At 46.0% G+C, this 26,159-nt stretch overlaps 1 protein-coding gene across 2 annotated transcripts in view; it reads right to left on the minus strand.

Moving 5' to 3' along the window:
* SRRM4 (serine/arginine repetitive matrix 4) overlaps positions 1-26,159 on the minus strand; it is a 155,129-nt gene that overhangs the window by 54,856 nt on the left and 74,114 nt on the right. Inside the window, exon 2 of one of the 2 annotated variants that reach the window (XM_074321011.2) lies at positions 12,188-12,259. The exons of the other annotated variant lie outside the window; for it this stretch is intronic. The gene's annotated coding sequence lies outside the window, so the exon portion shown is untranslated. The remainder of the gene's footprint in view (positions 1-12,187; positions 12,260-26,159) is intronic. 2 annotated transcript variants of the gene reach the window in all.

Genomic DNA, 26,159 nt, shown 5'->3' on the forward strand with positions numbered 1-26,159 from the left:
CTATAACTGATCCCCAAAGATGAATACAAGAATACAAGTCACGTTTGACGTTTGCAATAAGTGGCGTTCAAAGTGGTTACCGACAGCGTCCAGACTGTGTCCAGTTCTGATTACAGCGCACAACTGCTTGAGCAACAATGACCCAAGTGTCCACTTGTCTACATTTTTCTGGCACCCCCGTTATGTGTGTGTGGTTAACACTCTTGTATATCAAAAACGGTCCAGTTCCTAAATCCAGCTCAAAGGACAAAAGGACCATATGGAGAAAAATCAGCTCAGCATTTCTACCAGCTCAGCCAAGGAGGTCAGGCCCCCAACCTGCCTGGCTTTGGAACGCTCATCACAGAACCCTCCAATCAACCCCAGATCACCCCCTCCTTTCTCCCTCCACAGGCTGGCCTATTGATCGCCTATTTGCCTAGTGAGGGATCAAATGGCTGAGAGGGAGACTGGATTCCATTCTTGGGACTGGCTGAAATGCAGGCTGCCCTCACTTGGGAAATGGCTGAATTCCAAAACGTCATGGTTTTCCACTTGAACAGGTTGCAGACGGTAATTAGGTGATGCTGAGAAAGCGCCCAGGTCCTGGAGGCCCACTGACCTGGGTTCAAGCCCTGATTCTGCCAAGCTGTGTCACCGCGGGCAAGAAGAACATCTCTCACCCAGGACGTCCTCAGGACCTTCGTATCAGCTGGAATTGCAGACGGGGTTTCGATTTCTCCAGGGAGGGCAAGTTGCTGACTGTATTTTCTTGGCATGAGTGAAACTGTGCTAAGTTCCTTTTGGGCATCACTCCAGCCGCTGCTGGAGGAGGCAGAGCGAGCCAGATATGCTGGGAACAGGGCAGAAGCCCTCCGCCTGATAGGACGTCTTCAGCCCAGGGTAGGAGGAGCCTTCGTTCAAGAGCTGAGAGGATAAAGTGCTGTCAGGAGCTGTTCACTTATTCTTCATTCAGTCACTGATTCAACACATATTTATTGAGCATCTACTATATGTAGACACTGTTAGGCATTGGAGACACAACAGAGAACAAAACAGAAAAACATCCCTGCCTGGTGGAACTTGCATTCTATGAGACGGGCAGAGGGAGGGGGAGAGCAGAAAATCCACATCGTTTTAAGTGGCAAGTGTTGATATTGTTGGAAGGCGATGAGTTGCTATAGAGGAAAGAAATGGAGCAGGAGAAGGGAGCCTGGGCATGCTGCTGGGAGGGGGCTGCAATTTTAAATGGGTGATCAGAGAAGGCCTCATTGAGAAGGTAACATCTGGGCAAGACTTGAAGGTGATGAGGGAGTGAGCCTTGTGCATGCCTGGGAGACAAGCACAATAGGCATAAGCCATGGCCAATGCAAAGGCCCTGGGGTAGGAACATACTAGATGCATTGAGGCTAGAAATGAGGGATCAAGGGGTGATGTCAGAGAGGTTATGAGAAACCAGCTCATGGATGGTCTCGTAGGCTGTTGGAAGAACTTGACTTTTTCTCTGAATGAGATGAGAAACCGTTGCAGTGTTCTGAGCACAGGATGGATATAATCTGACTTAGGTTTTAAAGGGTCTCTCTGGCAGCTTGCTGAGCGTAGACGGCGAGGGAGTTGGGATAAACGCAGGAAGACCAGTGAGAAGATGATTGCAACACCCCACATGAGAGAAGATAGTGGCTGGGATAAGTGTTAACACTCCATAGGGGTAGAAAGTGGTCAGATTCTGGACATATGTTGAAGTTGGAATCAACAGTTTGCTCATGGATTAGATGTGGAGTGTGAGGGGTCACAGGGGACTCCGAGGTGTTTGGTCTGAACTAGTGGGAGGATGAAGCTGCCAATTAATGAGCCCAGGGCAGCAGCCGGTGGAGGAGGGTGCTTTGGAAAGGTTCTCTGGAACTCGGTTTTGGACATGTTAGTTCTCAGATGTCAACTAGACATCCATGTGGAGATGTCAGGGAGGCAGTGGGTACAGGGACCAGAATTCAGAGACGACATTAGCACTGGGAGGAAGAATTTGAGAGATGTTAGCATTTACATGGTATTTCAAGCCAGGAGATTGGATCTTTCAGGGCGTACGATGGAGCACCTGGCTAGAATGAGGGAAACTGGAGAGGTAGGTAAGCTCTGACGGCATTGTACCAGTGGGATTTTGGGATAACAAGATGGCTCAATAGAAGTGTCCCAGCCACGTGGACTGGCTCTTAAAATATACTCATTAGGTGTCTGACTCCTCCCATTCATTCGTTTAGATGCAATGATTCATTTACGGTTTATGTATGAATTCATCTATTCATTAGTCACTTACTCACGCGTTCATTATTCATTCATTCCCTCATCTGTTAGGTGACCTTGGGCAAGTCTCTTCCCCTCTCTGGTGAAATCACAACTTATATGCACCTCTCAGGGGCTGCTGTGAGGATGCACTGATATGATGCATGACCGGTGCTTAGACAGTTTCTAGCACAGGGTGGTCCTTTAAATATCCATACTTTCCAGGAACAGGTTATACAGGTTTCCAGCCTTACTTGCAAAACTTGCCTCTGAGGACTCACACTGCTCATTCTGATCCCCTTTCCTCAAACGGCCCAAGGCAAGGGATTCTGGGAAGGGAAAGGGCAGGGAGGTTGGAGTGCCCTTGACTGTCCCAGGAGCTCCTCCCTACACTGGGGCCATGGCTGCCCACCGCCAGGCTGAGTGGTTTCTTCTGAACTTAGAAATGAATGGTCTTTTCCCATTCCATGCTGTGTCCTGGCTTCCTTCTCTCTCTCAATAGCCCAGGGATGAATTTTTCTCCCCTTGTCCTCCCAGGGTCACTCACCAAACCCTTTCCTCAGCTAAACTATAGACGATAGAGGCATGGGGGACTTCTGAGTATGGCTCAACTGGGACTCCATGTTCCTGCACACACACACACACACACACACACACACACACACACACACACACCCCTTCTTCCTGAGGCTGAAGTTTGGAAGAAAATTCCTAACAAGGAGAGAGTAAGCTGCCGCTAAAAATCTGCAGAGAGGACAGCACAGACAAGTCACAAATCTCGATGGCAGGCAGCGCGCAGGCAGTGAGCTCCTGAGGTCTGGGCTCGTTAGTTTTAAAATAACACAGCAGAGAAATGAGATAAAGGGCTTCTGCGAAGGAAGCTGTCAGGCGCCTTGCCTCACACTGTTGGAACCACCGGAGGGGCCTGTCTCTGCTCCTGGGTTCCAGAAACAGAGATTGCCAGCTGGGGCAGGGGCTGTGTTGCCAGCTCAGAGTCAGAGCTTGTCAGAACTGGGCCAGCCCTTGGACGACACTGAACCCGAGCCTGGAGAAGAAGCTGAGGTCCAGAATGGTCAAGTGCTACACTCAAGGGCACTCAGCAAGTTAGGGGCTAAGCAGGGTGACCACTCAGTTTTCCTGCAGCTGCAGTGGAAGCTGTTGGTCAGATCCTAGGTGGGTACAAGCTGGCTGCAAACGCCTCACAGGTGCCCTGTTCCAGAAGCTTATGTCCATCCCTGGATTGGGGGGAGGGCAGGTAGCCCATAGCCCACGAGTAACCCACGTAGGCTTACAAATACCTGCCCCCTTACCAGCAGGTAGGGCAAATTCTATGGTGCAAATCACACTCCAGAGCGCCCTGTGGCATCAGGCTGAGGCTACACTCCAGGTGAAACCACATCTGTCCCTAGCTTTCTACCCCCGCCCTAGCTGGCTTCCTCACTCCCTTCTCCGGGAGACCATGCCCGCTCTCCATAAGTCACGTGCACCCAAATCCCGGATTCAGGCATTATTCTTATGGATTCCATCAAAGACATACACTCAGACCAATTTTTTCTCTATCAAACTACTAAATGCAAAACCATAGTTAAGTACTGTATTGTCCAGAGTCAGACAGACGCGGAGTTGAATCTCTGCTTTGCCACTTCCGGGCTGGGTTGACCCACAGGAAGACATTTAATGTCATCAAGACTTAGTTTTCCCGTCTGAGGATGGGGGGGGTGTAAATACTACCTGCCTCATAAGGTAGTTGTAACATGCTTAGCACATTTCCCGGGCACACAATAAATACTCAATATGTTATTTGGTGATGATGATGATTGATGGTAGTAACAGCGGAGGCAGAGTGAATGGAGAGGGTGGTCCATCGCCAACTCCACCAATCAGCAGAAAGCTCTCAGAAGAAGACTCCGCCTCTGCAGCGCCGGCACCAATCACCAGCGAGTTCTCAAATCACACCCTTTCCATTCACCCTCCTTTAGGCTTGTCCCAGAGGACCCATCTTTGGCCAATACCATTCTCCTCTGACAAAGGATCCCTGAGGGAGAGAGGGATCTCTGGAGAGAGCAGATGTCTGGATTTACACGGAAGTGACCATTTTTCAATGCCAGCCCAGGCAGCCAACTGTCCCACCTGTAGGAAATGGCTCTTCCACAGTAATTCTAATTAAGGAGTTGATGGGAAAGGTCTGTCCCTCCACTGGGACTTTTATCTGCCTTTTAAAAGTCAAACCCATTACTACAGGATTGCGAGTTTATTAGAGAGCTTTATCTTTATTAGGCAGTCTGCTTCCTCATTATCTCCCACCAACTCTGATGGGTTCCCCTTGGTTTCAAGAGGACTTGGGTGGAGGATGGTTGTGGCAGGAACTGGCTTGGAGGTGTCAGGACAGCCCCTCCCTACCCCACAGGCAGGGGTCTCTCTAAACTCCATGGTTTCTCTGTTGACAGTAGACAGTGACTGAACAACCAGGAACCACCAGGAGCTTTGGAATCAGGCAGGCTGGTTTTGGCATTTTCAAGCCGTGATCTTGGGCAAGTCACTTCATCTCTCTTCCGCAAAATGGGGTTAATGATAGTGTCCAGCTCGTGCAGGTGGTGCGTGTAAAATGCTTAACACGATGCCTGGTGCAGAGAAAGCATTTCATCAATGTTCGCTGTCATTGTAATTGTAATTATTCATTGTAAACAGGCTTTAGGACACAGGCTCCCAACTTCACTGGCTTTCCTCAAGCTGATCCCTCTTCCCTTCTGTCAGGAGAAGCCTCATTCATCCTTCAAGGCTTGGCTCAACTACCATACCCGCCTTTTCTGACTCCCACTGCCCATCTCCCCATAGGAATAAATCCTTAACGCCACTATGCTCTGGCAGCTCTTTGTAAATCCCTCCAATATATTGCAGCATGACCTTGAGCAAGGTCCCTCATCTATTTAAGCCTCAGTTTTCTCATTTTTAAAATGGGGATAATACCTTATGCATTGAGGTGGTTGTGAGAAATGTATACTTATTAAGCTAAGCACGATGTCTTATTATTGTAATTATAATTGCAGTTATTATTGAAAGTAGCTCCCATGTGGCAAAGAATTTCTGCTTGGTGAGGAACTTTATGAATTATCCTTTCCCAGTCACATTAGCAGTGTGTGGCTTCCCATCTGCCTGGAATAGCTTGGGGCCCTGAAGACAGGGGATCGGCCCCAATGACCTCCAAAGAGCCTGTCCAATTCCAAGATTTTGGCGAGTGAGATTATTCTCTGGGTCTAAGTCATCCCCATCTTTTTACCTCTTTTTTGAACATATCAGGGGTGGCACAATAGGGCCCAGTCCCTAAAACTTGTCTCATTAGCCCCCAATTCAAGGATGAGAGTTGTCACCTCCAAACACAGCTTCTGAGTCCATAGGCTGAGGCATGGACTTAGCCAACCTCCCCAACTCACTGGGTTAAAGGGACCTCATGTTTACTGAGCAACTACCATGTGTTGAACACCGCATCAAACATTTAAAACCTATTATTTCATGTAAGTCCCATAAGAAGCCCTTGAGGTGGGTATTGTAAGCATTGTTTTTAGATGAGAAAACAGGTTCAGAGAGGTAGAGTGACTTGCCTAAGGACACACAGCAAGCGAGGGAGCCCAGAGTTCTCAAGGAACTGTGGCTGGGTATCCCTGGCCTCCACACTGAGTATGGCTAAGCCATCCAGGTTGCATCTACCCAGCGTGCGGTGTAACGATGTCCCTTTCTACTACTGGCCACATCTCCACCTCCTCCCTGCTGCCTGGTGTTCCATCTTCTCCCTATTCCCTTGCCTGTGCCTGGTTCCCCGGCTGCTGTCTGCACAGTCTATTGACCGAGACAATCAATCAGCCAGCTTGCTCTGACAGCTAAAAAACACCCCGTCCACCAATTTTCCCTCCAGCGACTTTCCGCAGACCATGAAACCTCACTAATTTGGAATTTGCAATGATTTCTGACACAGAACCTGCATTTCTCATTCCAGTGGAAAAAAGTCTGAATGAAATGTCATCACATGGACCCCTGGGGGCTTCTGAGCAAGGTCTCGGCAGCCAAAACACCCTGTTTCCATTCCTCTCCTCTTTGTTCCTTCTCCTGGTTTCTTCAACTTGCATCCATTTTTGTGTTAGATTATAGCTGACTGCTAATACTACCAACAATAATTACAGTGGATATTCATGGAGCACCAGCTATGTGAGGGGCACTATTTAGGGGTTTTGCATTTGTTTGTTCCAATAATCTTCAGCACAGTTATTTCAGGCCGGGGCAGTTATCAACCCCATTGTACTAGTGAAGAAACTGAGGCAAGAGGGGAGCCTGCTAATAGGTGGTGGAGATGGAGACAGCCTGCCTCCAGAATCCATGCCCCCATACCATAGTGCCTCTTGGGCTGGGCACCATGGGGCCACTTGTGGGCCCTCGGAACCCACTAAATGCCTCCTACTTTGGGCCTCTGAAAGTACCATGCGATGGGACAAGAAAGTTGTGTGTCCTTCCATAGCTTTGGAGTTGGTGTGTAGAGCCAGAGACTGGATGTTGTGGAAAAGCTGCCTCGTACGTACTTTTGCGTAAGCCCAACTGTTGACTTGCCTTTGTAGATTTGCAGTAGAGCGTCCTTCTTTTCATGGAGGGAAGTATTGGCCACTTGGGTTGCTTTGGAAGACGGTTTGAATGGAAAAGAAAGGCCATACTATTAAAACAATTCATCAATTTGGTTTGATTTCACCATTTACCCATTTGATCGGTAGGGGATAGACAGAGCCTTTGATCCCTGTGTAAATCTCCCTGGTGGGGTGGGACCTGAGGCCTAGACAAGGGTGAAGTGTGTGTGGTAGGATTGAAGCAAAGGGCGTTAGACTGGCCCAACACTCCTTGACCATAAGGAAACTGCCTCCCTAGGAAATGCTTAGTATGGTCACACTTTTACTTGTCTCCAGCTAAGACTATCTGCTGGATCCAGATGTTCTTGATATCAAGATGTGTCCTGTGGCAGGGCCAGTTATGTCCAGGGTGACCATATAATTTATTGGCTACATTGGGACACTTTGGGGGTCAAAATGGGCACAGATAGGAAGCACCCAGGGCATATGGTCATCCCGGTGTCTCTCGTTTCTGACCTTAAGACTCCAGCGCCCAGTTGTCTCCTCTGTCTCTCCTCATGGAAATACCACAGGCACCTGAAACTTCACCTGTCCAAACCTCAACACATCACTGCCCCACCACCTGTGTCCTCCGGCTCCACTCTCTACCTCCTTGCCCAGTGGCAAGCTGGCCATTACCTGGGACCCTCCTCTCTCTGACTCTCACATCCAGCCCATTAGCAGATCTTCACCATTCTCACTTCAAAGCATCTCAGCATCATGTCTTGTCCATCTCCACTGCCCCTCCCCAGTCCAAGCCATCGTCATCTGTCCCCGAGACAGCTGCAGCAGCCTCCTCTTTCACTCCGGCCCTGCCCAGCCCACTCTGCACACAGCAGGCGGGGTTATTTTCCAGAACACAGATTCGATCGTATCACTTCCTTCCGCTGAGCCCTGAGAAGCAAATCCAGATTTCTTGACGTGGCTCTCATGGCCTTCGAGGTCCATGGGCTGGGCTGAGCTGCCCAGGTGTGTCATGTTCTGTGACATCAAACCACCTGACGTCCTCAGGACCCTGAACAGCCCCTGCGTCTTGGCGCCCTGCGTTCTCCCTGATAGATGCAGCACAGCGTGGAACTTACACACACAGCCTAGCACCAGCCTGCTGGGTTCAAACTCTGGTCCTGCCACTCTGTGACCTTGGGCAATCAGCTTCACCTCTCTGGGCCTCAGATGTCCACGTGTAAGAGGTGGACAATAGTGCCAACCTCATGGGGTTATTTCGGGGATTAATAGTGAATGTTTGTAAAGCTCTTGGAACAGTGCCTGGCACATAGTAAGTGCTCTGTGTTCCCTAATTAAGAAGTGACATCTCTCACCTTGCCTCCTGCATTCTTTCTCTCCTTCCCCAGACATTTCTTGAGCTTCTGCTCTGCTAAGCATCCTTAGGGAGTAGAGACCGGGCAGGATGCTAAATCCCCCCAGTCAAACCCTTCTTCCGCTAAAGCTCTGAGAAGATATCTGACCTCTTCCAGGTCACACAGCCAGTGAGTGGCGGAATAGAAAGCGGTCCCCTGCTCCCCTGATATCTTGTGCTTTAGGCTACTCTGATGAGGGCTTTTCCTGGGAATCCCATTCTGCCAGAGCCACGTCCTCTGGCTGGAGGGCCACAGTGGGGCGGGCACAGGGATGAGGAGCTCAGGCTGGGCCCCTGGGTGCCAGGCTGGCAGCGAGCGAAGCCTCCATCCCACCACAGCCCGGGGCTGAATCACCAGCCAGGCAGGTTTGGCTTAGCATATGAAACGGATCCTTTATGCACTGGAACAGTCTCAGGAAGAAAATAGGATTTTGTCTTTTGTTGCGATTTAAAAGAAGGGGGGAGTTAAAAACACATTCTCCCTCTCACCAGACAGCCACGCCTTTGAGAAGAGCAATCAAACATTTCCAGCCAAAGCCTGCTCAGGGCCACATTTTTGCAAAGTACATCAGCTGAGAGGAAGATGGGGACACAGCGAAAAGGGTGATGAGGCTGGGGGTGGAAGGGGGCTCCACCCCCATAGTGGAGGGGGAGGGGCTCCACTGTCTGTCTTCACACATGAAAAGGACAGCAGAGGGGACAGAGACTGGACAGGGTGCAGGGCTCCTTCTTTTGATGGAGGGTCTTGGCTCATGTTCAGAGGAGCGGCAGAGCCCTTCAGAGATGCCCCACTGGAGTTCAGCCCACTCTAAATAATGCCTGTGCAATAACGAGGCTGAGCCTGAGACCAACAAGCCGGTCGCCACTCGTGGGAGCAAGGTCTCCCTGCAGAACGACACAGGGACTGTCAGCTACAGCGTGACACACGGATCTGTCATGATCAATTGTAAGCTCTGTCATGGGTTTGTTACTAATGATTATTAAAGATGAAACTTTGCGCATGGTTTCCAATTAAAATAAATGTATAAACCCATGAGTCTTCATACTCTCAGTTAATAGCAGCTCCAAGTGGTAACCTTGGAGTTGTCCTTGACTTCTCTCTCAAACCCTGGGTCTGACCTATCAGCAAATCTGGATGCTACCTTCAAAATATCCCTAGAATCCCATCACTTCTCTCCTTCTAGGTGGCTACCACCCTGGTCTAAGCCCCCATCGTCTGTCACCTGCATTATTGTAAATGCCTCATAGGTCTCCCAGCTTCCATCCTCGCCCTCCTGCAATCTATTCCCAAGGAGGCAGCAGGAGGGATCCCGTTAAAAATGAAGCCAGATTATGGCACTGCTCTGTTCAAAGCTCTCCAGTGGCTCCCCTAAAGGCAAACGAATGACAAGGCCTACACAGTCTGGCCCATCCCTCCTCTTTTCTCCTGCTCTCTCCACTGCTTCCCCACCGGCCTTCTAGTGTTTCTCTGACATGCCAATTATAATCATACCTCAGGACCTTTGCACATGCTGTTTTCACTGCCTGAAACACTCTTCCTCCGGATATCCACATGACTTCCTCCCTCATCTTCGAGTCTTCACTCAAATGTCATATGCTCAGTGACATTTCTTCCCTGACAACCCTATGTAAACCCTATTTAATGTCACAACCCCTCGTCAATGTATGTTATTTCTTCCTGCTACATTTTCCTCTGTAGTATTTATTGTCTTGTAATAGAATCTAACCATTTACCACATGTTTATTGTGTTCATTGTATGAGTTCCCCACCCCCACCCCTCCACTAGACTCTAACTTTCATGAGGGCAGGGATTTTTTTTTTTTTTTTGTCTCCCTTGTTCACAGCTATGTACCAGACTCTTGAATAGTGCCTGGTATACAGTAAGGGCCCATTTAATATTTGTTAAATGAATAAGTGGATGGATTGAAGAGTCCTCCTACAACAGAGTTCTTTACCCTGAGCTGTGTTCTGCTATGTGTCCCTGAGCAGGAAAGAAAGGACTGGAATTAAGTTTGTGTGCTGAGAATGTTAACATTATGTGATCTTTGGTCTATGCCTGGGTGGGGGCCGGGGGGGATATTGTGTGTGTGCACAAATTCTGTTATATGTCTGGATTGTTTGGGGGGGAAAAGTTGAGAACCATAGGATTAATGAGCAGATTTAGGGTATTGCATAGCTCTTAATTGCTGTGTGGCTTTGCAGAAGTTGCCTGCCCTCTCTGACAGCTGAGGGCCAAAGGGATGGTCATTGCACTGAGCACCTTGTCTCAGGTCTTGATTCTGCTGCCACTAGCTGAGTGACCTTGGCCAAAGAACTTAATTTCACCTGTTTCCTTATGTCCTACATGGGGAGAAAGAAGCCACTGGGTAGGAAGAACGGAGTATATGAGTGTGAGCTTTGAATAGTGAGAGATAGACTTGAATCTAGGCTCAGCCACTCACTAGCTGTGAGCTTCCAGTTCTGTACCTTCAATGGGAATAACCTAACCCCACAGAGGATTAAATGAGTTACAGGGTAGGCAATGATATGGTAATAATAATACATAAGTAATATTTTTAGAACTTATATTTCCATCATCGTTTTAAGTTTACACACACACACACACACACACACACACACACACACATCATTTAATGTTTATCAGAATGCAATGAGGACATTATAATTCCTCTTTTAAAGACGATGAAATTGAGGCACACGGTGGTTAAATAATTCACCCAAGATCACACAGCAGCGCCAGGTTTCAAAGGTCTGAAACCAGCCCTTCCTCCCTCCTCCCTTTCTAGCTCTACATTGAACCACCTGGCTGCTTAACATGCTGACACCCCTCACACCAGCTAACAAAGGTGGAGGCTTGGGACCAGCGGACACCCCACTTTTTCTAGGCATGGCCCTACATCTTTAAGCACCAGAGGTCTCTTGAGCATCCGAATGGAGAGAAGCACCAGGTAGCTGAATTCGGGTTGATTAAATCAAGGAGAAAATCAATTAAATTTAAATAAAGAAAAAAGATTGGAAATCAGGCACAATGGCTTCTTAATTACAGCGCGTAATCACTGGCTGAAACAAAAAATAACTCCAGCACATTTCATTTCATATACGGCCTGGTGTATCTGAAACGAGAGGCTCCTAATGAAATGCCCATTACCCCACTTGACTAGTAATTGACGAGGCGATCCTGACAGTGTCACAGCTAGAAGTGATCAGGCCGAATAGCCGGAGCTTTTTAAGGATGTGACAACACTGGATGCTTGCTTTGGGAGTTTGTTGAGGGGTAGCTGGCCCCAGGGTCCCCTTTCCTTGCAGTATCACTCACAGTTCTCCTGACAAAGAATGTGACCACTGGGCAGAGCTGAGGGTGCAATGCAGTGGCGCGCGTGATTAAATGGCTTTTCTCTGCACAGTTCTGAGTTGCTGCAAACACACGGGGCTGGAGAAGATCACCAGCAATCAGCAACCAAATGCCTCAAAGAAATTACTCTGACAAGTATCGCTGCCATTCAGATCCCGGATTATAGCCTTCTAATTGGTCTCCCTGTCTCCTGTCTCTCCCCTTCCAATATTTCTCCTCCACTGCAGCTAAGGGCCTCTTTCTAAAGCACATCTCATTGAGTCCCTTCCTTGATTAAATCCTTTCACTGGCTTCTTGTCGAGGTGAGAGCAGTCCAGTCTCCTGACCGTGGCTCAGAGGGCCGGGCCTGGCCTGCTGCCAGCTCATCATTTCTCCAGCCCTTGCCTTCCTCTCTCACACCCTTCGCTCCAAGCGTACCAACCCAATGGCCTTCCCCCAAACCTCCCTGTGCTCATGATTTCATGCCTTCCCTCCCCTTTCATATGCAGTTCCCTCTATCTGCAACTCCCTTCCCTCCCTTCCCCACCTGACTAACACCTGTCCCGACATTGCATCCTCCTCAACCACCCCCTCACCTGGCTGGGTTTGAAGCCACTTTTCTGTGCTTTCAGAGGAGCTGTGCTTCTTCTGCTCATGGCAAGCATGACCTGAAATGATAATTGTCTGTGAGCGCTCTCCCTACAGTATCTCATAGTTCAGTGCCCGACAGGTGAGCAGAGAGATGCTTACACCACCAGGACAGGAGGGATGAATCAATTCCCTCAACAGCCCCTTTCACAGAGGATGGAACTGAGGCCCAGAGAAGAGCTGTGGCTTTCCCAGAGTCACAAATATGATGCTCGGCAGGTGCAGGGATAACGGACACCCTACTTGCTTCCCTTCCAAGTCCCCATGTGATCTGTAGGTTGGGAAGAATCTACAGAGTCCCTCCAATAAGCCGGACCCAGTGAGTTGCTCCTCGGATGGATAAGACAGAGTGCATTTGGGAGCAGGTGAGGTTTAGAGTAACATTAGGATTAGAGGTAATGAGAGACACAAATGACAAGAAGAAATGAGGCGCCTAGTGACCAAGAGCCCTGGACATGGGGGTTCTGCTACAGGCCCACCTTACGGCGCTGGAGAGGGGACGTTCTCTTTAAATCATCTTACTGTCTGCAGTTTGTGGACAGCAAGTGTTGAATCATTCATTCATTCATTCATTCATTCATTCATTCATCCTTTCAAAAAATACTTATGGGATGCCTAACTATGTGCCAGGCAGTGTGCTAAGAGCTTTGCAGACATTTTCTCCTTTAGTACACGACCCTTGAATGAAAGCTGATTTTAAGGTATGATTATAATTATTCCCACTTTGCCTACATGGACCCTAGAGTCAGAAAGGAGTCAGAACATTTCCTGGTAGTTATCACGAACACTCATGACAATAATGGACATCTGTGGATCATTTATGACATGCCTGGCCCTGTGCGAAGCTAATATGTTGAATTTCATCATCACAATAAAGGTACGGGGTAGGTGCCATTACTATCCCATTTTATAGATGAGATCATTGATACCAAGAAAGAGGAAGGAACTTGCTCAGAGTCAACAGCTGGTCCATGATGGAGCAAGAATCTCATCCTACGTCTGCCCCAGCCCAGTAACCCTCCACATGGTCCATGGGTCACCTGTACCCGTTTCACCAGGCACATTGTGTAAAATGCAGAATCCTGGGCCCTCACAGACCTCCAGAATATGAGGGCAAGGCCCAGGAATCAGCATTTTATACAAAGCTCCCAGGTGATCCTTATACTCCCTGAAGTTTGAGAATTTTGTTGCCACTCTGTAGGCAGGGACCCAGACACTTTCACCAGAAAATATTCAGTTTGACTTCCTCGTTCATTTGATTTGGAAAACCGTAATGAAAGGAAGGAAATCAGTGACACTCTCTCTCAGTCCCAGGAGGGCTGCAAGAGATGTGAAATGAAGAGACATTTTGATGCCTAGTGCTCCAGCAGATGTGTTTACGCAAGTCAGTTTGATTACAGGTACTAAAAATACCCCCTTTAAATTTAGGAGCCCAGAACATTTCCCAGCAGTGCTTTACCAAAAAGCAGTTGTTTAAAAATTTTAATTCATTCCTAGCCCCCACCGCCTTCAACCAGTTATTAGTATTGATGCTGGAGTCCCAGAGTTTGCCATCGAGAATTATAATAGCAAATCACAGAGACATTTTCTCTGATTACACAGATTCTCAGTGCATTTGGGTCCCATCTCCCTGCCAGCCAGCCGTACCTCTGAATCAGCAAAGTGCCAGCTGTACTCTTACACTTCCTTGGGGTGGTTGAACACCAGACCTCGACAACTTCCCGAAATAAACCTTCCATCAGCAGAACCATCCCCCACTTCCTTTCCCCCAACCGCTCTTATTATATTTTTGTACTTTACATCTTTGAATCACATCATTTTAAGACCTGAGAGTTTCCAAGACTTAACTCACAGATGAGGAAACTGAGGCACTGAGAGAAAGGGAGTATAACTCGCTTGAAGTGACAAAGCACGTGAATAATGGGGCTGACCCAGAGCAGAGGCAGGGGTCTTGTGAGTCTTTGCTGCTTGTGAGTCATCAGTTATAACAGGCTGGGGTCTTCAATTACACTAGGTTGCTTCTCCTGGAATTCTGATCTCCGCCACTTACCAGCTTGGGACCTTATGCAGGCTACTACAGCTCTCTGAGCCTTGGTTTTCTCATCTGTAAAATGGGAATAATGATAATACTCACTTCAAATAGCAATCGTGAGCATTAAATGAGTTAATCCATGCAAAGTACTAAGCAGAGTGGCTGGAACATTGTAAACCCTCAACAAATGGCAGCTTATCACCATCACCATCATCATCACCATCATCATCATCACGTCATTCATAACACATGCTGATCAATGAGTGGTTATCAATAGCAGGAAATTTGATCATTTTTTAAAATCCTGCTCACTATTTTTTTTTTTTCTGAAGATGAAACAATGCCTGGCAAGAAACAGAGTAAGGGTTCAGTAAAAATCGTTGGATGTTTTATTAATGAATGAGAAAGGTCAAAAATCACTAAATCACTAACTGCATTCAAGGTTTGGACCAACTTAACATTTCTTTGTTTCTTTTTTTTTTAAATTCTTTTTTTTTTTTCCTCACAGCAGCTCATGGCAGCCCACGCCGACCTCCGGCTGCTCATAGCAGAGAGCCATTGTTCACAATCTTAGCTGTAGAGGGAGCAGCTCACTGGCCCAGGTGGGAATCAAACCAGCAACCTTGGTGTTAGGAGCACAGTGCTCCAACCACCTGAGCCACCGGGCTGGCCTGTAACATTTATTTCAATTGGAGATTAGGAATGGTGACCGTTTCACCTTCACACAGCCCATCAGCCCCTACAGAAGCTACACTGGTTTCTACACAGGTGACATGGGTCTCTGCCAAAGTGACACTGGTCTCTACAGAAGTGACACTGGACTCTATCACTGCTCCTCCTTTAAGACTCACTCAAATGCACCCTCCGCCTACAGTCTTTCTCAATCCCAGATTCCTCTGAGCTGCTCCCGCACTGCTTGGCCTTAGAGAAAATTTTCCCTTCTGTCCCCTATGGGGGGTTCGTTATCCTCACTCTTCCTGTGTCTACGATATCAGGAGGCCAAGGAACACAACTTTCCTTGGAGTTGGTGTGTCATAGTTTAGGGGGTGAGTTAGTTGGCTTATTTGTAGGATTATTTAGGGCTTTTAAATAACCTGCTAGGTCTCTAGAACAATGGCTTCCCATAAGAATCACCGGGGGAGATTTTTAAAAATGCCGTTGTCTAGGACTATCTCAGATCCATTAAAAAGAACCTCTGGGGCAGGGGCCTGGGCATACATATGTGTGTGTGTGTGTGTGTGTGTGTGTATATATATATATATATATATATATATATATATATATATTAGATATTTTTTAAAAGTACCTCCTTCCTCCCAGAAATTTATTTGAATACAGAGTCAGAAGTGATAACGACTGCTTTAGACCATTTAAATAATTTATAGATCTGATTTGCCAGCTGACCTGACTGGGAGCCCACTGGGAACGGGTCTTATTTATCTCTGCATCCGCAGTCTTCACATAGGGGTTAATAGGCACTTAATAAATGTTTACTGAAATGTGTGGCAATGATCTTTTGTACTAAACACCATGACCCATGTTAGCGCACGAAGATGGTGCTTCCGATCTGTTTCATCTCTGAGTCCCAGTTTCTCCACCTCTCCATCGAGAGTGAGAATAACACATATTTCTTAGAACTATTTATCGTGAGCATTGAATGAGAATGTGAGCAAAGGGGACTAGACAGAGCCAGAAACATCAACAATGCCCACAAAACGTGAATTTTTGTTTTTCTTTTCCTTGGCACGCAGAGGAAAGGAAGGTAAGACGCCTATTTAACCTAAGTGGGAAAGGTACACAAGACCTCGCCACCACACATTACCAGCAGCGGCAGGCACCATGTTTCCCCCAAAATAAGACCTAACCCCAAAATAAGCCCCAATTAAGATGGACGCATTTAGTATGTTATGACGATGTTACAGAAGAAGATGACATGACTGTATTTGAATAAATGTACATTGTTGTACATGGAAAAAATAAGACATCCCCTGAAAAAAATGCCCTAATGAGTCTTTTGGAGCAAAAATGGAATATAAGACCTGGTCTTATCTTGAGGGGAACACCGCATTACTAACCATGAGCCCGAACTCTGTGCAGGCTCTTTTTTTAAAAGCACTTTACATATATTGTTTCCTTTAAGCCAATGGCAACCCTATAATGGTGGTATTGTGATGCCGGTTTTCAGATGAGAAAATGGAGGCTCTGAGAGGTGATACAACTTCTTCAAGTCACACAGCAATTAAGTAGTAACGCCAGAGTCAAATCCAGTGTTGTTGTTTTTTTTAGTGGTATAACCGACAATACTAACATTATATTAGTTTCAGGTGTAGAATGTGCTGACTTGGTATTTGCATATGTTCAGAAATGAGCACCACAGTCCATCCAGTTCCAACCCGGTGTGTTTCACTACCGCCCTCATACTCATCACTACACTTCCCTATTTTTCAGGGACAGGCAATTCACTTTGCAAACGAGCTGCTGGACTCAATTCTGTCCTTGGAGTGTCATAGTCTTTCCTTCTTTGTACGTCCAGCTGAAATGACACAAGGCCTCTTGTCTCACCTGTTCCCTCAGATATTCAGATAAGATGGCTGTTAGCTGTTGGCCCCATCTCATTTCTTTATTCCCTTTTGGAGGCAATAATGATTGTGGGCACTTGTGAATCCGCCTGAGCTAGATTCAAATATAAATTTTGACTAGCTCCGTGACTCAGGCAAATGTCTTAAAGGAGATGGGCCTCAGTTATTCCTTCTATACAATGGGGCCAGCTCACAGGGTGACTGTGAGGATTAGATGAGATAATGCACACCATGTGCTTTGAACCTAAAAGGGACTCAAAACAAGCTAGTGTGTGGTAGTAACAATAGTTATTGTTCCTCTTTGGAAACGATGGCCTCGCTGCCCAGAGGCCAGCCACCTGCCTTTAACTGGAGCAGACTGGCTGGCTGACCGGGACCCTGCGATGTCCGACGTCTCCGTTCAATTACTTCCATCTGTGGGTAAAACAGCCCCTGTGTAATGGACTGATTAATCTCCTTATCGCACGGAGCACACAGTGTAATTACATCAGAGAATTCAGATCCCCAAGCGCAACATCAATCAACTCAGAGAGCACAGTTACACCCTCCCTTCCCCAACAGCCTGAGGGGAAAAAATATGTCTTCCCTCTCTGCCTCCCCTGCTTATCATTCCCTCAAATGTGAGATTGGGACTAAGGCTGCCGACGTGAAAGGCTGCCTGGGGAGCATGTAAGGAAGGAAGGTGAGAGGAGGGGCCTAGTTTTAGGTCAGTTGCCTCTCAGGTTCTGTGACGGCTGCCATTCCTCACCCACCTTACAAGTCCCATTGCTACATGAGTTTGGAGTGAATACGTAGGGAGAAAGGAAGCCCACTTGTTAAAAAGGATGGCTGGACAGAACAGCACAAACAAATACTCATAGTTATCTTTTATTGAATTGTTACTATTGTGCCTGCGAAGGCCTTACCTCCTTTTGTCTCAAAACAAGCCTGTGAGGAAGGTGTTAATATTAGTACCCATTGTGCAGATGAAGAAACTAAGGTTTGGAGAAGTTGAAGATTTTCCAGATGGTAAGAACCAGGGATCAAAGTCTGCTGAATCTAACTCTGAAAGCTGCATTCTCTGTCTCTGCTGCCCTTCCCAATCAAAATGCTGGGTTTGTACGAGAGGACATCTAACTCCTCAATTCTTTCACCCAGAACATACTTCAGTCACCTTCACCCCTTATTTTTCACCTAAGACTCAGTCACCCACTCAACTAATAATTTCCGAGCATCTACTATGTGCCAGACATGGGCTAAGTGCCAAGAAGGCAAACACCTATATACTTGGAGCCCACCCTCAAGGAGTTCTAAGTCTGATGGGAGGATATATGCCAAGACCTTCACTGAAACTTAATAATGGGACAATTCTTGTGGGTATGTGGGCCCCAGACATGCAGTGGTTGGACTCAGTGTGCTCTGAGTCTTTTGCTGAATAGCTCCAAGCTCAACACTGGCACCAAACCAGAATCTACATTAACCTGGTAAACTCATCCCACCCTGATGAATCCCTAAGTCCCCGTCTCAGCCAACTGATGTACCTCACAAGACTCTATCAGTAGCTGAGCCTTACAGGAACTGGCAGGTGGCAGCAGGCCTTGGGATGCCCTGGGCTATTTGCAGAGCTACCCCAGACCTGGTACTGGTGGCAGCCATCCTCAGTACACAGTGTGGCCACCCCCATGAGACCTCAGGTACAACACAGGCAGCAACCAACCACGGATTGCTTTGTAGCTCCTACCAGGTAGTCCTCAGATGGTCACAGGCAGTGGCTGACCTGCGCCTACACCACAGCCCCTTCCAAGAAGCCCCAGACCCAACATACCCAGAGGTTGGCTTCAGACCACAGTAGAATACCACCCAATTAGCCCACAAGCAACATACCCAAAGGGCAGTTTCAACAGGTACAAGAGCCCACTGGTGCAAATCCCACTCTAGGGGGTAAGCCCCCTGCACAGCAGCCCATAAGCTGTACATATGGCCAAAGCCCACAGCCAGTCAACCTGAGGGTCAATCCCACCCCACAGACATTCCAATAGCAATCAAGGCTCAACTATAACAGGAGAGCACACACAACCCACACAAGGGACACTCCTGGAGCACCTGGTACAGGTGACCAAGGAGATTATGGTGCTGGGCCCCACAGGTCACCTACTACATTAGGTCACCTACTACATAAGGTCACCTGGCCAAGTTGGGGAGATGTAGCAGATCTACCTAATACATAGAAACAAACACAGAGAGGCAGCCAAAATGAGGAAACAAAGAAATATGTCCCAAATGAATGAATAGGAGAAAACTCCAGAAAAAGAACTAAATGAAATGGAGGCAAACAACCGACCAGATACAGAGTTCAAAACAATGGTTATAAGGATGCTCAAGGAACTTAGTGAGAACTTCAACAAAGAGATAGCAAGTGTATAAAAGGACATAGGAACCATAAAAAAAGAACCAGTCAGAAATGTCTTCATATAATGAAATGAAGAATGCACAATAAATGAAATGAAGAATGCACTAGAAGGAATTACCAGTAGACTAGATTAAGCAGAGAATCAAATCACTGATTTGAAAGACAGGTAGCAGAAAACACCCAATTGGAACAGCAGAAAGAAAAAGGAATCCCCCCAAAAAAGAGGATAGATTAAGGGACCTGTGGGACAACGTTAAGCATGACAACATTTGCATCATGGGGGTACCAGAAGGGAAGAGTGAAAACAAGGGATTGAGAACCTATTTGAAGAAATAATGACTGAAAATGTTCTTAACCTTGCAAAAGAAATAGACATGCAAGTCCAGACAGTGCAGAGAGTCCCAAATAAAATGAACCCAAACAGACCCACATCAAGACACATTATAATTAAAAGGGCAAAGGTTAAAGAAAAATAGAGAATCCTCAAAGTGCATGAGGAAGGCAACTAATTACTTACAAGGGAGCTCCCATAAGATTGTCAGCTGATTTCTCAACAGAAACTTTGCAGACCAGAAGGGATTGGCATGAAATATTCAAAGTGATGAAAAGCAAGAACCTACAACCAAGGTTATTCTACCCAGCAAGACTGTCATTTAAAATTGAAGGAGAGATAAAGAGCTTCATAGACAAGAAAAAGCTAAAGGACTTCATCACCACCAAACCAGTATTACACAGAATGCTAGAGGCAATTCTTTAGGAAGAATAAAGGGGGTGGGGGAAGACCATAAATACAAATAATAAAATAGCAATAACTATGTATCTATCAATAATCACTTTAAATGTAAAAGAATTAAATGCTCCAATCAAAAGACATAGGGTAGATGAATGGACAAGAAAAGAAGACCCATACATATGCTGTCTACAAGAGACCCAGTTCAGTTTGAAAAACACACACAGACTGAAAGTAAAGGGATGGAAGAAGATATTTTATGTGAGTAGAAACAAACAAAAAAAGCTGCACTAGCAATACTTAATATTAGACAAAATAGACTTAAAAACAAAGGCTATAATAAGAGACAAAGAGGGACATTACATAATGATAAAAGAATCAATCCAACAAGAGGATATAACCCTTGTAAATATTTATGCACACGACATATGAGCACCTAAATATATAAAGCAAATATTGACGGACATAATCGGAGAGATCAACAGTAATACAATCAAAATAGGGAACTTTAACACCAATTGACACCAATTGACAGATCTTCCAGACAGAAAATCAACAAGGTAACAGTGGCCTTAAATGACACACTAGACCAGATGGATTTCATTGATTACTTTTTAGAGCATTTCACCCCAAAGCAGCAGAATATACATTCTTTTCGAGTGCACTTGGAACATTTTCCAAGATAGACCACATGTTAGGCTACAAAACAAGTCCCAATAAATTTAAGAAGATTGAAATCATATCAAGCGTGTTCTCTGAACACAATGATATGAAACTCAAAATCAATTACAAGAAAAAAAACTGAAAAACGCACAAACACAAGGAAGCTAAATAACATGCCACTAGCAACCCTGGTCTTTGTTTTGTCTGCCTTCTCATGAGACACTGTAAGTCACAACCTGACAGCTAAGCCTCTCTTGTATTTTTGACTAACATAAATTTTCAGTGAATGGAAGTTGATTGCTGTAAACCACTGAGTTTTGGAGTAATTTGTCACTCAGTAATAATTAACTAATATACACTTAAGAAAAATAATGAATGGGTCAACAACAAGATCAAGGAAAAAAACAAAGACACCTTCAGAAATATGGCAATGAAAACATGACCCAAAAGCTATAGGACAAAACAAAAGCAGTCCTAAGAGGGAAATTCATAGCAATATAGGCCTACCTCAAGAAACAAGAAAAATCTCAAATAATCAATTTAACCCTTACACTTAAAGGAACAACAAACAAAGCCCAAAGTGAGTTGAAGAAAATAATAAAGATCAGAGCAGAAATAAACAAAATAGAATCTAGAAAAAAACAATACAAAAGATCAATGAAACCAAGAGCTGCTTCTTTGAAATGATAAATAAAATTGATAAAACTTTAATAAGATTCAACAAGAAAAAAAGAGAGATGACCCAAATAAATAAAATAAAAAATGAAAGAGGGGAAGTGACAATTGACACTCCAGAAATACAAAGGATTATAAGAAAATATTACAAACAATTATATGCCAACAAGTTGGATAATATGGAAGAAATGGATCAATTCCTAGAAACATATGAGTAGAATCTCCCAAGACTGAGTCAAGAAGAAACAGAAAATCTGAACTGACAAATTGCTACTAACAAAATCAAATCAGTAATAATAATAATTAAAAAAAAAACTCCCAACAAACAAAAGTCCCGGACTGGATAGCTTCACAGGTAAATTTTACCAAACATTTCAAGAAGAATTTGCAACAACATGGGTGGACCTGGAGGATATTATGCTAAGGAAAACAAGTCAGACCGGGAAAGGCAAATACTATATGATCTCACTTATATGTGGAATCTAAAGAACAAAAGAAACGAATAAACAAAACAGAAACAGACTCATGGATACAGGGAACAAACTGATGGTTGCCAGAAGGGAAGGGGGTCGGAGAGCTGGGTGAAAAAGGTAAAGGGTTTAAGAAATACAAATTGGTAGTTACAAAATAGTCACGGGGATGTAAAGTACAGCATAGAGAGTATAGTCAATAATATTGTAATAACTATATATAGTGCCAGGTGGTTACTAGACAAATCAGGGGGATCGCTTCATAAATTATATAAAGGTGTAAACACTATGTGGTAAACCTGAAACTAATATAAAATAATATTGAATATCAACTGTAACTGAAAACAATAATAAAATAAAAAAAAGAAAGAAAAGGACAAGTAATAATGGTGGCAATAGCAGAGATGAATCTTACAAATACCAGTGTAAAAGAAACTGAACGTAAAATACGGAGATGGCATAGAGTCTGATTCTGTTTTCACAAAGTTCTAGAACAGGCAAATCTAACCTGTCATGAGAAGGCCTAAAGACGGTCATTGCTTCTGGGAGTTGGGGACAGATTAAGGAGAGACCTGAGGAAATTTTCTTGATGGGGTGTGGGTTACAGGGGTGTGTGCATTTGTGAAAACTCTCTGAATTGTATGCTTAGATTTGTACATTTCACTGTATGTAAATTCTCCCTAAAAAATCCTGTGAACAGACATTGAAAAATAAAAATAACAACGGTGGCAGGTTAGTCTATTGTTAGTCAATTATTAGCGTGTTTAGCTGATAAATTTACTTCTCATAACAGCATCACTGAGGCAGGGAGAGCAGGTAAGCGACTTGCTCAAGGTTACACAGCTAGAAAAGGCCAGAGCCAGGGTTCTAACCCAGGTCTGTTTCTGACAGAAAAGTCTGTGGTCCTAACCACTAACCATGCTATCCTGCCTCCCCTTTGTCATGGTGACATGCATTTGTGTTTATTAATTCCTTCACTCAACCAATAGATGTTTGATGTGCAGTGCTCTGGGGCTAGGTTTGGAGCCACAGGATTAAAACGCACCCCAGGCTTTGAGCTAAAGAAGCTACTAGACTTGTAAGAGGGAAGGCCTGGAAGCCACTGATGATATCAGTGTGATACGGTCTGCCACAGAGGTCCTGAGTCCTGGGGAGGGCACACCTCAGCCCTCCAGGAGAGGCGGCATCCATGCATCCTGCTCCATCAGCTCCTAGCTCACGCCAGTACCTCTCCCCTCTGTTTAATCTCTTAGCCTCTGAGAGGCAGATGGAGGAGAGACATGGAGTCTGGCATCTCTGAAGTCAGGCTAGGGAGGACGAGTCCCAAGACCCCACCACTCCGTCTCTTGTCATCTGGTTCTCATTCCAGGTGTAGGGGAGACATGGCGCAGTCCGACCCCAGCGGGATGGTTGAAGCGTGAGCTTTGCACCAGAAGAAGGAACAGCCCAAACAGGAATTAAAGCAACAATTTCTCAGCCCATCCTAGCTCTTATGAAGCCAGGAAATGAGGCTTCTCTTCCTGGTTTTGTGACCGACTACTTGTGTGTGACCTGGGACACATCACGTCGTCCTCTTGGTCCCTGGTTTTCCCGCGTGTCGACTTGGTGGCCCCCTGAAAATCTCCCCCACATAAAACAGATCAACAGAGCACTTCTGTTGGTAATTTGAATACCTGATCTCTCAGCCTCCTCGCTCTTCAAGGCAAGGCCCGAGACAGGTCACAGAATGCATGTTGGAAACTAGAGCCATCGGTGAACTCTAAGACAGCCCAGCTCTACAATAGGAAGAATCTATGGCTCAGAGAGTTGAGGTTCATTCACCCCTGAACCCACGCTGCCTAAACAGTGCCTGGCCCAGTAAATAGCTGCTGAGTGGACAGGTGAGTCCAAAGCCTATCCATTTAGGGGGCAGGGAGAAAGTGTCCAGGTTTTGTTTGTTTTCTTGTGTGCGTGAAAAAGTTCCTGTAGGAAAAAAGCCAGCAGACATGTGTTTTGATTTGTTTGATTGCTGTTGTTTTTTGTTTTTTTGTGTGAGTCTTAAATTTTAGCCAATACAGTGAGTGTGAAATGATATCTCATTGTTGTTTTAATTTATATTTATCTGATGACTAATGATGTTAAGCACATTTTTATGTGCTTTTTTGCTTTTTTTTTTTTTTAAAGTTTATTGCGGTGACAATGGTTAGTAAAGTTACATAGATTTCAGGTGTGCAATTCTGTATTACATCATCTATACATCACATTGTGTGTTCACCACCCAGAGTCACTTCTCCATCACCATATATTTGATCCCCTTTACCCTCTTCTCCCACCCCCTCCCCCCTACCCTCTGGTAACCACTGGCAGACATGTTTTGCTTGGGTAGCACATTAATTTTCAAAAAGTCAAATTCATGGCAGACATTTCAAAATCAGGCATCTTATGTACACATTTTAGTTTCAAGAAAGATCAAGATTGGAGACGAGGGACCCACATTGCTTCCTCAAGGCAGCCATCGGGCAGATCTAGGTAGCAGTGGCCCCCTAATTTATCTGAGTCCCCACCTGGCTCACTTCATCTCTTTACAGTACCCACGACCCTCGTAGGTATTTAATTTTGTGAGTCCCTGGTTGAGAGGCTAGTTTCTTATGTTTTCAAAAGTGGGAATGCACAGAGTTAGCCCCACCTGGGTCTAGCCTTGCCAAGCAACCATAACCTAGGTGACAACTGGTAACCTAGTGCTATCCTTTTCACTTCCAGCCAGGAAGCAAGAATGCTGATTGACATCTCATTGACGAGGGGTGCTTCAGGAATTGCCCACGAAGGTCAGCACCCACAGAGGTCCTCATTTCCTTTGCACATAAGATACAACCCGCCACCCACTTTCTCCTTTCTCGCATAGGACTCTTTCTTTCCCGGTTCCAAAATGCAGGCTCAGCCCTGCTCAGGTTCGGCGAGTGTCGTGAAGCTGACACCGTGATCTCTAGCTGCTGGGACTGCATTTCAATCAACAAAATGCACGGTTCCCAAATGTGTGTCCGCAGCCTGTGCTGAGGGGGCTACTTCAGAATCACGGTAGGCGCTTTCTGTAAATACAGATTCCTGGGCCCCACGCGGGGGGATGCTGATCCAATAGGTTGTGGTGGGGGACAGGTGGGCTTTGGTAGCTATATTTATAGGAGGGTGTCTGGGTGGGTGATTCCAGGGCCCAGCAAGGGGTGGGAACCGTAGGTAACAGGCTCAGTTTGTTCCACCTGTTCCGCCTTCATTTCTTTAAGTGTTGACTTGACTGTTTGGAGCTCTCCTGTTTCTATTTTTACCTCACCTTGAACTCCCCCCAAGGATATCTCCCTAAGCCTGAGGGCTCTGTGGCTTATTTTCTCCCTCAACCAATCAAATGATATCCTTTGGGCTTCTCTCCCTCAGCCAATCAAATATCCTTTGGGCTTAGCTCAGACCTTCAATTCCCAGTTCCACAGTGCTATACAGGCAGGAAAAAAAAAAAAGACACCCCACAGTAGTATCTTGGGGGAGAGGTATTGCCTCCCCCACCCTAAGCCTTGCATGGGGCTTTCTCCTAGACTCCAGACCTTCTCGTTCCTTCTCCCAGCCATTTCTCCTCTCCATTTCTAAGCCTCCCTTCCTCTTAGGATCCATTAATAGGAGCAGTGCCTATTATCGATGGGCTTTGGAAGTCCATCAGCGGTTGCCGACACCTCCATGGCAGGTACTTGGAAGGAGTCGGCTCTGATCTAAAGCAACAGACAACGCTGGCATGCCAAGTGTGGATTACCGTGCCCAGGGGTCCCCCGCAGATGGGAGATAAATATCTAAAACTCCCACAGCCATGGAAACAGCAGCTCTTCAAGGTGATTTTGCACATACACAAAAGGAAAAGAAAGTGGCGTTCAGAGGAGGCGCCGCCCCTACTGTGGAGACCCAAGCCATTGAGGTGCTTGCTGAACGGCCCATTTAGAAAAAAGAGGAAAAGAGAAAGAAGTAGAAGAGGGTATTTGGCTGCGGAGTAAGCAGTCTGCACAAAGCCTGCTTTTTCTCCCGTTCTGTCCTCCAGCAATCAGGCTGGGACATAGGAGTGATGGTGGTTTTTATGACAATGGCGACAGTTAAAAGGTATTCAGTGCTTGCCATGGGCTGGCTCACGCCAGGCACTGTCCTATGTGCTGTCAGTGCATTTGATCCTTGCATCAGCTGTGACATGGGACCTGTGTTGCCAATACAGGATTACAGATGAGAAAACAGGCATGGGGAAGTTCCGGAACTTGCCCAAGCTCAGGCAGCTGAGAAGTGGAGGCGCTAGGTGTCTCCTAGTCTGAATCTGGAGTCTGACACGTAAAGGCCAGGATATGCTGCTATGGTCCGAGGCTCATCCCCACTTGGACATT

Source organism: Rhinolophus sinicus, chromosome 9 (genome assembly GCF_057876585.1).
Source record: "Rhinolophus sinicus isolate RSI-liver-muscle chromosome 9, RSI-T2T, whole genome shotgun sequence".
NCBI lineage: Eukaryota > Metazoa > Chordata > Mammalia > Chiroptera > Rhinolophidae > Rhinolophus > Rhinolophus sinicus.